Source organism: Myripristis murdjan, chromosome 15 (genome assembly GCF_902150065.1).
Source record: "Myripristis murdjan chromosome 15, fMyrMur1.1, whole genome shotgun sequence".
Taxonomy (NCBI): Eukaryota; Metazoa; Chordata; class Actinopteri; order Holocentriformes; family Holocentridae; genus Myripristis; species Myripristis murdjan.
This window is the reverse complement of record NC_043994.1, coordinates 11596413-11608912: the sequence shown is the minus strand read 5'-3', so window position 1 is coordinate 11608912 and position 12500 is coordinate 11596413. Positions and strand designations below refer to the sequence as shown.

At 40.8% G+C, this 12500-nt stretch overlaps 1 protein-coding gene across 3 annotated transcripts in view; it reads right to left on the bottom strand.

The window, feature by feature from the left end:
- The window catches only part of srbd1 (S1 RNA binding domain 1), a 70899-nt gene that overhangs the window by 39372 nt on the left and 19027 nt on the right, over positions 1-12500 (bottom strand). The window lies entirely within an intron of this gene.

The window sequence follows — 12500 nt, the reverse complement described above, 5'->3', positions numbered from 1 at the left end:
CGCACAATCCAACTGCCAGCGCAAGGCACGTTTGAAAAGAGCAAAGCCTCACAGACACTCATGTCAATCTGGTGGCAGAGCAGGCCTCCACTTGTCTCACACACAAACACAACACCGGCATGCGTGCACACACATAAACACAAATACACACTCGCACACAAAGCATGTCACACACACTCATTGCACATATTCGTCACACGCAGGGAACAGTGGAACCCTAGGGGAGGATGGCAGGGTGGACTGCTTGGAAGGAGGGATGGAGGGGAAGAGACAGAGACTGACCACCAGGGAGGCATGGTGGGAGGGGAGAGGAGGGGGAGTGGGTGATAGGGATGAGTGTGGCATATATACACTGCATTCCACCACCTGCCAATGCCCAAGGATCTCAACCCCACTGCCCCATACCCACCCAAGACACACAAACCACAGGGAATAACTACGTTTTTGAGAATCATTGTTCGACTGCAAAACAAAAGCCATCTTTGTTTGGACGCACTGGACCACTAAATGTCTGTCTCAGGCTGTTAAAAACTAAGTTAACAAACACAGACACTTCTACAGTTTATTTGCCTCATACATTACAAACTGATCCTCGAAAGAAAGAAAGAAAGAAAGAAAGAAAGAAAGAAAGAAAGAAAGAAAGAAAGAAAAGAAAGCAAGAAAAGTAACAGTTAGGCTTGGGTGAGGGGTTTCGTGGCTGTCATATCAAGGTTGTTTTGGGCCTTAGGCAATTTGGCACAATGAATTTTCTGACCAAAGTACTTGTGGGGGCATCTTAACCACAACTGAACTGGGATTTAAAATGGACAGTCCGTTCTATTTTCTGCTCCCTTCCTTCCACAGATGTCACTCGAAGTGTCTACTGAAAGTAAGGGGTATGTGTCAGCATTCTATAGCTCTTTTTTCTGTCCATTCGGCTCCCACCATCAGCCAGTGAGTCAGTCGCCCTTTGTAACCTTCAATCTGTGATCTAAATTTGATCCTATGTAATTAAGTTTACACACAAACACATCTTAAGGCATGTCCACTGCTCCATCCATGATCTCTCCCTCTACCTCCCTCTCTCCTAGTCTGTGAGTCATATTTGCTTCAGCTGTCAACAGAGTGTGGCTCCTCTGTAATGAAGACACTAAGTTGTAAGACAGTCTTGAGTGTGTCCATTATTGCCTCCCTGCATCTATCCCTTAGTGCAGCACTCTTTCTACCAGTCTGTCAATCATTACATCAAACACATAACCCTCTCTCCCTGTCATTAAGACAGTGGTTAGCCTTGAGAAGCCTACAGAAAGTTATCCATCCATTCATTCAACTATCCATTTTTGTAGCAGTTGACATTCCTCCTGTCTTTAAACCAACCATCCTTTCCTAAGGAGTCTCCACTGTGTTACATAAAACAATTTTCGACAGCAGTGATGTTATTTTAGCTATACTAAAGGTTCAGTGACCACCAGGAGCCTCATCACAGCACAAAAAACATTTAACCTCTTCAACTCTGCTGGTTCTATTGGTGGTTTCACCATTACAAACGCATGCTGTGCATCTGAGCTGTGCAGTCCCACAGAACTTTATTTTAAACTCAAGTGGAGATCCCAGAGATTCCAAAGATACCAAATACGTCCTGCTGAATTACACGGAAAATGTGAATAAAATGATGCACATAACATCTAGATATTTTCTGTCAGACATAATGATGCAGCAACAAAACAACGGTGTCTTGAGTTTGAACATTAGACTCAATATAAGAGTGATGCAGCTTTGATGATGCATTGCAGCCAGCAGATACAGAATATGTATGCCACATACTCACACAATATGGAAGAAATGTTTTTTTCTAACTATGGAGCTGAAGTCCAAGAGGTTAAATGACATTTATGGCTGCATATCAAATTGGGAAGGTCATCTGTGTTAGAAGTTCAGTGGGTAAAGATGGAGATATTGTTGTTTAAAAAAAGCATTTTTATGTGAGAATTTGTATTTTTCAAGCATTTCACATTTCTTGAATGTTACCATATTATGAAGATTCTGAGTATTTTTTCTGTATCCCTCAATCCATGCATTATCCCAGCATGAGCACAGTCAAAAAGATAACTGTCCTACACTCCTTAGGTTAATTTTGTTTCTCTGGAAATGCAAAAAGCTGTGCATGACTAGGCTAAGGCATTTGGATGCCTCTAAATTCATCTATCCTTCTATCCCTTCCTCCATGTGTCCTTCCAACCTTTAGTGAGGCCTGAGTGCCTGGATCTCACTCCGTCATCACTAGTCCTGCCACTGGATGTTCATCAGTCACTCAGCCTGGCCCTGGGAGCATGCCTGGTCCCAGGACATGACAGAGGATACACACTTGCATACACCCACACACAGTCATAAATACAGTCTACACCATTCTCCTCCAGGTCCATCAGATAGCCAGTAATAATGATCTCATCCCACCAGGAGCAAGCTTGAAGGCAAGACGAGAGCCACAGTCAAGGACAATTTGGTGTGTGTGTGTGTGTGTGTGTGTGTGTGTGTGTGTGTGTGCGTGAGAGAGAGAGAGAGAGAGAGAGAGAGAGAGAGAAAGAGAGGGTGTCTGTGTGTGTGTGCATGCATGTGTCTATGTATGTACGTACCGTGTGCTGCTCTCAGATAACTCTTAGACAACTGTGACCCAGTCAAGGAGAAAACGATGACTACTACACAAAAAGATGGCCCACTGTTCCTACTAGCTAAAGCAGACAACTTCAGTCGAAGACAAGGCTACATATTGCACCTAATTAAATCCACATAACAGCAGAGGTTAAAAACTGACAAACATAAGCATGATGCAAAAGAGGTTTCAGAGTTCAGGCCCATTGAGCCATGTTGCAACAAAATATAAAAGACTGTAATGAGTGGTATTAATTACCTTCTCTGAAGTGTATGTATATTTAAGCCAACATAATACAATAACCAAAAACTTTGACATTAATCTCAAGTGCACTTTACTTTAGCACCAGGAATTTTTTGTCTTTTATGGATGCCACACTTCTCAGTGTGTGAACACTTTGTTTTGGGATGAAATCTTAATATGAGGGCTTGTAGTTGTCCTAATGGTCCTTAGCACATTCACTACAGCGTAAACTGACTGTGTTACTGTTGCTGCTATGTTAAAATCTTGCCTTAGTTATACCAACCTTACAAATTCAAGCAGAATTATCTAAAGGGAGCAAAGGCAACTGGTTTGTCTTGAAGAAATTTCACCTCTTATCCAGAGGTGAAATGTCTCTTATCCAAGAGACGTCATCTGTTCTAATGACTAATGCCTGGGACTTACCCACCAGTGATAATGAAGCCTCTTGTATAATAGGTGAAACATCTTCAAGATGAATAAGAAGTACAGTTGCCTTTGACTATTACTTCTTGATATACTATGTCCTGGATGACTGAGAATGTTCACAGACATATTTCAATCACAACTGTTAAACATGACATTTGCATGAACAAAATATGCAGTAAGCAACAGTAAGCAACTGTTCTTTTTATGTATTTATGCACAATTTTTGAATTTCCTAGGTGATGAATGTCATTTCATCATTTAAAAAAGAAAGATAATGTGATGGAAAAGGAAAAGCAAAAAGCAAGTTTAATTTCCATACATTATCATTTATTTATAACCAGTAAAACGAGCAAGCTCATGGAACAGAGGCCCACAAGGGGTGTGGTCACACCCTGTGTGTCTGTCTGTGTGGTCTGTGCGTGTGTGTGTGTGTGTGTGTGTGTGTGTGTGTGTGTGTGAGTGAGTGAGAAGGGGAGAAAGAAAGTGAAATGTTGGTGGTCATCTCACCGCCTTCAGGAGTGACAGGAGAGCGGTGCCAAGTGGTCAAGACACTATGTGTGTGTAATATCCATGGTGACTGCTTGTTGTCTTTCTTGTCTGCCTTGAGCAATGACCCCAGTTTGTGTGTGTGTGTGTGTGTGTGTGTATTATGGCCATTGCCCAACAATCCCCACACAACACACACACACAGAGAGACAGACATGAGAAGTATTAAAGCTCATTCTGAAAGCAAACTAATGGTGAGGTTGTAGATGTAGTATTCTATCGACACTTTTCTACTGTTATACTGCCCGAACCTTTAACTCTATGTATCTGCCAATTTCACAGCTAGTCCCTCTCCTGGACAAGGCCTGGAAATGGTCTGAGTTACAAGAACAAAAAAATGATGTAATCAATGAAAAGAATGTGAGACTAAAACATTTTTCACAACAATACTTTTCATATTTTTTTCATACATTTGGCCAACAGAACCATGGACAAACAAACACACAGCCCACATGCTCCCACCAGCCCCTCCTCTTTTGTCCTCTTCCCTGTCCATCTCAGTCCCATTCAGCATTTGAGAACCAGCTTTAACTTCTGGCACACATTATAACGCAAAACATCTACCAATTTGATTTTTTTCTAATTGCATAGCTGGATATAAGAAGACTGAAAACATGAGCAAGTTTGATAGGTGTTGGTAGGTGTTTGACAGAGGCCCAATAGCCTGAGATATAGTTTGTTTGACAGCTAAGAAAAAGGGGTCATCAACCTCAAATTTACCTGGTTAAATCCCATTTGAGGATTATTATCCTAAGGATGAACCTTAAAGATGGTAATAAAGCGATGGGTACTCACTTGCTGCACTTACAAAGACTTTTATCAAAGAGCAGACGCTACATTTTAAGTACTGGAAGAACAAGAATTGCTGCGGTGTAAGTGTGTGTGCCTGTGCATGTGTGTTTGTGTGCAAGTCTCCCACCTATCAGCTCATCTCACAGAGAGACAGAGACACCAGCTGACGAGGTTGACACAGAACACTGCGATGTCACCAAGAAAAAGTCTCCACTGCAAAACACACATACACACACACCCACACGCACGCACACACTCGCACAAAGACATCTGTCTGACCGGCGCTGAGCACTATAAGGGCTGTCTTATGTGCTTTGACAAAGCCTGCATGCTCTGCCAGTCAGCGCTAAGGCACACTGACAGACAAGGTCATGCTGGACTGGCCTGCCAAGCAGCCAGTGGGACACACACACACACACACACACACACACACACACACACACACACACACACACACACACACACACACACACACACACACACACACACACACACACACACACACACACACACACACACACACACACACACACACACACACACATCTCCAACAGTGAGTGCTAGCTACCAGCAGGTGTTAATGACAATGCCCAGACTCCATAAAGACAAGGCAGACGCATATTAGCACACGCTTCATTAAATCCATACTGGTTCAGATACATATACAAGCCTGAGCCACCTATAATTAAGGAAATAATTGCATGAGTGGGGTATGTGGAGCATGCTTGCTGATCTAAGAGTGACAAACGGGTGTCCAGCAGGAGACGTTACTGGGGCACAGCTGTATGGCAAATAGCCTTGTGTGTGTTCGGTAGAGGCTCTAGAGGGTGCAGACCCACCCTGTCAGCTCCATCTTATTTCATTCTGTATAAAGTCCTGGTCATTCATGGAGCCATTCTTGGAGCTTAATTATGTAAACATACTGGAATGTAAAGATACAAGCACATGGAGATAAAAGACAGACTATGACAGGATTTTCTATCTAATCCATTTGAAAAGTAGCCACACTTATAGATTAATGCCCATGCTTACACTTCTCAATTCAGTGTTATTGTAATCTGTTTTAATATAGCATTTTGGGGCATAGTCGTCTCATTTTGGGGCTTTATAGAATGATAAAGTTCTGATCCTGGCATTCTTTATGGGTGTTTTCAAAATTGCAGTTGTATACTAACCAGATTCATCATTATTTATTATGCAACAGCTCATGGCACTTCTGGTTTCTTCTGTAAATGTCATTTGTCTATTAAAGAATCAGTAGACAAATGGCCAAGGTAGGCCAAAGTCAGTTCATTTTCAACATAGAATTGCCTGTATAGTTTAAATTCATTGTAGTCATTGTAATGGTCACTGTCAGATGGCCAAAAAAATCCTGTGAGAAAATAAAAAGATTTTAAACATTCATGTATCTTTTAAACTGCATGAACTTTGCTTGACTTGACTCAATAGTTTGGTTTCTATGGGGTCCAGTTTTGTTTTGGCCACATTTTATTTTATGTCATCCAAGCCACAGCTATCTGGTGATTATAACACCGATGAAATTACTGCATCATTTTTTGTCCAATACAACCCAGCTCATAAATTACCTCAAGAGAAAAAGAAGCGAAAACAATTGCATAAAATTTGTTTGTCATGTCATAAATAATGAGCGAGCCTCGGCCAGGACTGTAATGATTAACGTTAAAATCCAAAACGAGCACCCATGTCCAGAGCAATTTTCACAGTGGATCATTTTACTCTTCAGGATTAAACAGGTGATGTATTTCCATGGTGATGGTGTTAACCAGGATACTGCTTCCAACAGCTTCATGAGGTCACAGTCATCTTATTAAAGACAAACACTCCCTCAAAAGAGGTCTATCAACAACAGAGTGTGGGATAATACTCAGAAGGAACTGATAAGCACACTGACCCTTTATATTAACTTAGCAGAAATAAGATTGAATCTACTTAGCTGCATATTAACTCTATTTTTACATCTGCCAAATGAATATGTCTAATGCCCAAATTCAGGCGGGGGTAATGTCAACAAATGTCTGCCTGTCAGTCATTACATTAAAATCAGTGGTTTCAAGTAATTAGTTTAAAGTAATGCCAAAAGCAGGAAATTCTAATTAAAACATTCCTGTGACATTAGTTGTGATGACATAACATACTCTAATTTTCACAGGAGAAAGAGATGTGCTTTGTGCTTTCATTGGGCAATGTATGCTGAACAATTAAAAAGGCATGGGGAAAGATTCATTCCCCTGGTACTCAAACTGACTCCCTTTCTACATCTGTTACCCATCTCACACACACTCCCTCCTTGGCACTCCAATTTCTCACCTCTTTCAACAGGTAAATAAGACCACACACACACAGACACACAAACACACACATGCACACATGTGTACACGCACGCACGCACGCACGCACGCACGCACACACACACACATACATACACGCATGCACGCACACACATGCACACACGCACACACACACACATACAGACAGAGACACATGCACACTCTTGTTTGGCTGTCTTTAGGAAAGGCCACGCTCCATAGAAATTATGGAAAAGGTGACTCAGTGAGCATGATGAGTCTACTCAAACAGGGCTAGAGCACTCACAAGCACGCAAACACACACACACTCGCACACACAAACACATACACATTCATAAAATGCGAGTAGGGATGTCCCGCAGGCTGCCATCTCTGGCTGTCATTCCAGCTGAGCACTGAAGCAGAAGGAGAGAGAGAGACAGGCGGGTGGAGGAGAGTGGGGGTAGAGGGTTGGTGGCACAATGAAGGCTCAGAGGGAGACAGGAAGCAGACGGTGCAAATGAGGCCGAGGTTTTTAATGAACTTCGGCATTGTCATGGCCAAGAGGAGAGGAGAAGAGTGAGGAACAAGGGGGATAGAGTGTTACCTATACATGCACGCACATACAAATTCATACAAACCAGAGGCACACAATACTTAAAAATTTTAAATTTAAAAACCTGTCAGCACTGGTAATGTCAAATTTAGACAGAATGTTAACACCTAACTTGTTACTGCTGTTATAAATACTCAAAATCTAAACTGTTCTTCACTCTGGTTAAATAACACAAATAAGTCAAATTCAATGTCTGTCTCTCTCATACACACACACAGAGCAATCATTTTTGTGGAAATTTGCTTTTGCACACTGCAATATTGAGCCAAAATGTAAAAAAAAAAAAAAAAAAAGAGCACAGCTGCTTCCAGTTGCTCAAAAAAAAAGGAGAAAAAGGAGGGAAGCAACTGAAACAAAAACAGTCTGTTTCAGTGTGGTTAGACAGAGTCTCTATCTCTTTCCAACTCTACTTTACCAGACAATATTCAACTCAGAAATATGGTTAGCTCATCAGTATAGTGTGTGTGCAGTGTTTGTATATGTGTGTGATTTTAGCTATTTGTGGTATGAGATAAGAGGAAGGTAAGTAAAGTAAGTGAGCATTGAAGACTAGCAGCTTCCTATGTAGACACTGCCTGATTGAATGTCTAATTAAGCCATGTCTGACTGTGGTTTTTGTCATTTTTTGTCCTGGAGTGGTGGGGCAATGCAATAAACGTTCTGGACCAAACTTGAATCCAGGACGTTGCACTTATATGGAACACACTTTCAAACACTGAGACATTTGTCAGCCAACAAATGTCTCAACATGTATGAGGATTTGCAAAACAAACAGAAAGTCATGAAAGTGCACCAGCAAGGTTAGTCTATTATATTGGGGACTTTTAGAGCAAGTACTTTGAACCCTTACTGTTTCTGATGTATCAAAGGCAACTCCCCATTATTGTCACCATCCTCATCGCTGTGGTAATGAGGGCGTCATAGTGTCAACTAAAGGTAAGCAGTGGGTCAAACAGCAGGGGGAACAAGACCCCATGGGGCACATAGTCAGCTGTACAACAATGGACATTTTGTGTGATCAGTCATCTTCCCACCCCATCTCCCACTCCCGCTAATCTTCTATCAAAGTAAATTTTAGCACAATAGGCCAACATTTGCCCCAAACATCTTAAATGAGTACAAGAATTAAATACATTTGACTCATTTTTCTGGCAGCAGGGTGGTTTAGTGCTAAGAAAGACTGTCCTTCAATTGGATGACTTGGGTTCAAGCCCCCTATTGAAAACGACCCTGCCCACTGAGGCATCCTTGAGTGAGACGCTGAATCACTACTGGCTGCAAGGCTTTTGTTCTACAATTGATTCTGTGGTCTGACATGCCTGCAGAGGAGGGCAAACTGAAAGAGAATTTTCCTTTGGGAATCGATTAGTATAACATTATGCTTTGTTTTGGCCTGTTGCTGAAAAAAAGGAAAAGATGCCATAATTGTTGTTCAGCTACAAAAAAGGAATTGGTGGCAATCTCAGTCAAATCTCTTTGAACACCAATTCGCCTCAGTATAAAAGTAACAAAAAGTATCCAGTTGTCCTTGTGAGATCACACTAAAAGGATACATTCACAAGGTTAATTGGCAGGACACTTTATTATGAAACATGTAAAATGCTGATTATTTCTGTAAGTTGAAATTAGAATCATACCCACCTAATGCTCATTTCCAAAAGTTTTATTTTTAAAAGAAAAATGAGAGGGGAGGGTGCACCACACCACAGTAGTGCTTATTGGGAAGAGAAGTTACTGAGAGACCAGGAAGCAGACTTTGGAGGGTGCTTTTAATGCGCAGTTACTCAACCAGGCTATTATGAAGGAAATGTCTAAGGAAGCAGGAGTGTACAAGAGCAGATGGTGGCAAGAAAGTAGTGAGGGGAGAAAGGAAGGAACATGAAAGAAGGAAGAGATAAGAAAAGGAATGAGGGAAAAATATGAAGAGAAGAAAGGTAGGGGAAAGGGAAAAGGGAAAAAGTGTGTAGACTGTACCCCGCACACACCACAGATTTCAGCTTCAATATCTATTCTGAGTCGACATCAACCACCAACCAAAGTATGACTCCAGAACAATATCATCTGGCTAACAACAACCATATTTCTAAGGATAATGTCAAAATACCATCACTCTGCCATGACAAAGTTCATGCACTTGCACATTCTCCAAACTCTATTAAGGAAAAGCAGAGCCGCTTTTTCTTGCATTACAAAAAGTCCTGTAAAAATATAGTTAATCTTATCAGTTGATATAAGACAGTCTACCATCACCACATCAAGGAGAATTCCAGTATTTTTACTTGTTGTGACAAGCCCTAAAGCCAATAGCTTGACCACAAAAATGAGTAAGGGGGAGACATTATATCAAGATGTGGAATTTTAGTGCTCTGGAGGTGCTCAAGCCTGCTTAGAGGAAAGAAAAAATGTCTCACATCAAAATAATCAAGTCAAAGTTAACTTAATAAACGCCCCAGAGTTCCCACTTTGACCACTTCTGTTCTTGGAAATGGAGAGGAAAGGGAAAAGGCTCAGAGGGAAAAATGTGGGCTATTACAAAGAAGTTGGAACCTTTGAAGAAACATGTTTGTGTGTATGTGCGTATGTGCAGCCAAGAGCAGAAGTAGCTAATTACATGTACTCCAATTGCTGTAATTTAGGCCATGTCCACACTAAATTGAGTAAATCTGAAAATACATCTTTTTTTCTTCGTTTTAGTGTTCCATCCACACTCAGCCGATGTTTTCCACCAATGTAAATGGAGCCTTTCAAAAATGGTTTCCAAGGCCTGCCTGGCATTTATGTGCAGGGAATCCAGAGCTTTCAGAATGACATACAATTGTCATGTGACCTGGTGAATGCTTCCACATTTTGCATTCTGGAGGGAAAGTTGTATTGCGCACGTGTGCAATAGGGGAGGGCAAAATGGTGCTTTGGGATTTACCCGGTTTATTGTGGTCATGGCCTTGGCAATTTAACTTTTACTTGAGTGACTTTTTGCTGAGGTATCGTACTTGTACTATATTTTAAATCACTTCCATTCCAGTGTACAAATTATGTGGGCTATCCACAAGCATTAGAAGCCGATTGTTGGCTGATTATAAAGTCATCTACAGTGAACAGACAGTCAGCAGAGAAGAAAAAAGTCAGCTGGCCTCACTTTGTGTTGTTACTTCATTGCTTTTTGCACACTGGCTTGTACTTAGATCTTATTCTGTTGTACTCAGATCTTATTCTGTTGTACTTAGATCTTATTCTTTATTTTTTTTATCTTTTTTATTTTATTTAATCTGTAATCTGTGGATACTGCTGAAAAACTGTGAATTTCCTGCGGGATGAATAAAGTATCTATCTATCTATCTATCTACTTCCATAATTTCACCCTTTTCAATGTGTGTGTCTGTTTGTTTGTTAGCAGGATATCTCTAAACGTTATGAACTGATTTGCATGACACTTTGTGGATAGGTTGGTCATAGACCAAGGAGGAACTGATTAACACTTCACACTGATTGGCCAAAGCGAGGTATGGCAGCGGGCATGGTTTCACATAAAAATGCATGAAATGCATTCACACACCGTGATGCTTTGTGGAAAGGTTGGTCAAGGGGTAAGGAAGAACTGACTCACTTTTCACAGAAATTGGCCAAAGGGGGTGTGGCAGTGGGCATGACATTAACTTTTGGTCAACATCCAACATGTGGAACAAGACAATCTTGACAATTGCATGGTGTTGGCAGAGGTATGCACTCTATTGCTTTGCAGTTTCTATTTTGCAATTAATAGCATCTACTTTGAATTCTGTGGCATCATCCTTTCAGATTTGAATGGATTAGATGTTACAATGTTGTCTTTTCTAAAAGGTAACATTCACTGAATGTATTTTAAACGAGGTAACACTTCTACCTAAGTAGATTTTACATCAGTACTGGTAAGTCCCTGAGTACCTCCTACTGCTAGTAGTACTAATTTGAGTACATCTTGAGCTAATAATGTCTTTTCCGAAAAAGTAACTTCAACTTTGAGTTCATCTTTTTTTTTTTTTGTTTTTGCAAAACTCTCTCTTATCCACACACACATAACGTATAAAATAGTTCAGAGTCATTCTAGGCTGTGGCCCCAATCCCAACCTCAAGTCAACAAACACACATGGAACTGAGCAGAGAGAAAGAGACAAGGCGATGGGAAGCCAGTGGTTATTATGTTTGGACCGTTTTGTTGTGTTCTGGAGTGTGGATTGGGCCTAGTTACAGACACTGTGAACTGAAGCCCCCATCTCTTTAATTGTACAGAAGTGAAACAAAGTCCAGATGGCTTTTATAGACCAAACTCGCTGAGGGACACATTCCTGTTTGCCAAGTACGTCTCTGTCCCTCTTTCGTTCTCACACACATTTTTCTCCTCTCTTCTCTACTATTCCACATTCCTTAACCTTCGATTCACCCTTATTTTCCTTTCCACACACTTCACTCTCTACTTCTCTACTCAGACCCTGACTTCTTTTAAGCATCACCAGTCTCCAGCACACACGGCTTTCATCCTTTTATACATTGCTCTCATTCTATTCTAATGGTACCTTCAATCTTGCAATTGAATCTTTACAAATCTTGCCAATTACGCTTAAGAATCTTTGAGTGAAAATGTTTTCTAAATGGCTCTGATTATTTGAAACTCTTAAAATATGCTTGAAATGTGCTTTTTCAAATACTGGGAGTGCATGAAAAGCAGCAGTATGTACTTCTGTATATTGTAAAGTAAGCTAGGTATTTCTCCCCTTGTGATACATACAGAATAATATTAAGCTCTATTAGTGGCAAATGCTGTATATGGATGTTGAGGGCTCAATATTCACCTCATTCATGACCATTAAGACATGAATGGGTTCAACTATGAGATGTAGACATAAATATCTATTGAAGTAGAGGTATAAATCAAGGTTATTAAGGTAAAAAAGAAAGATCACTAACA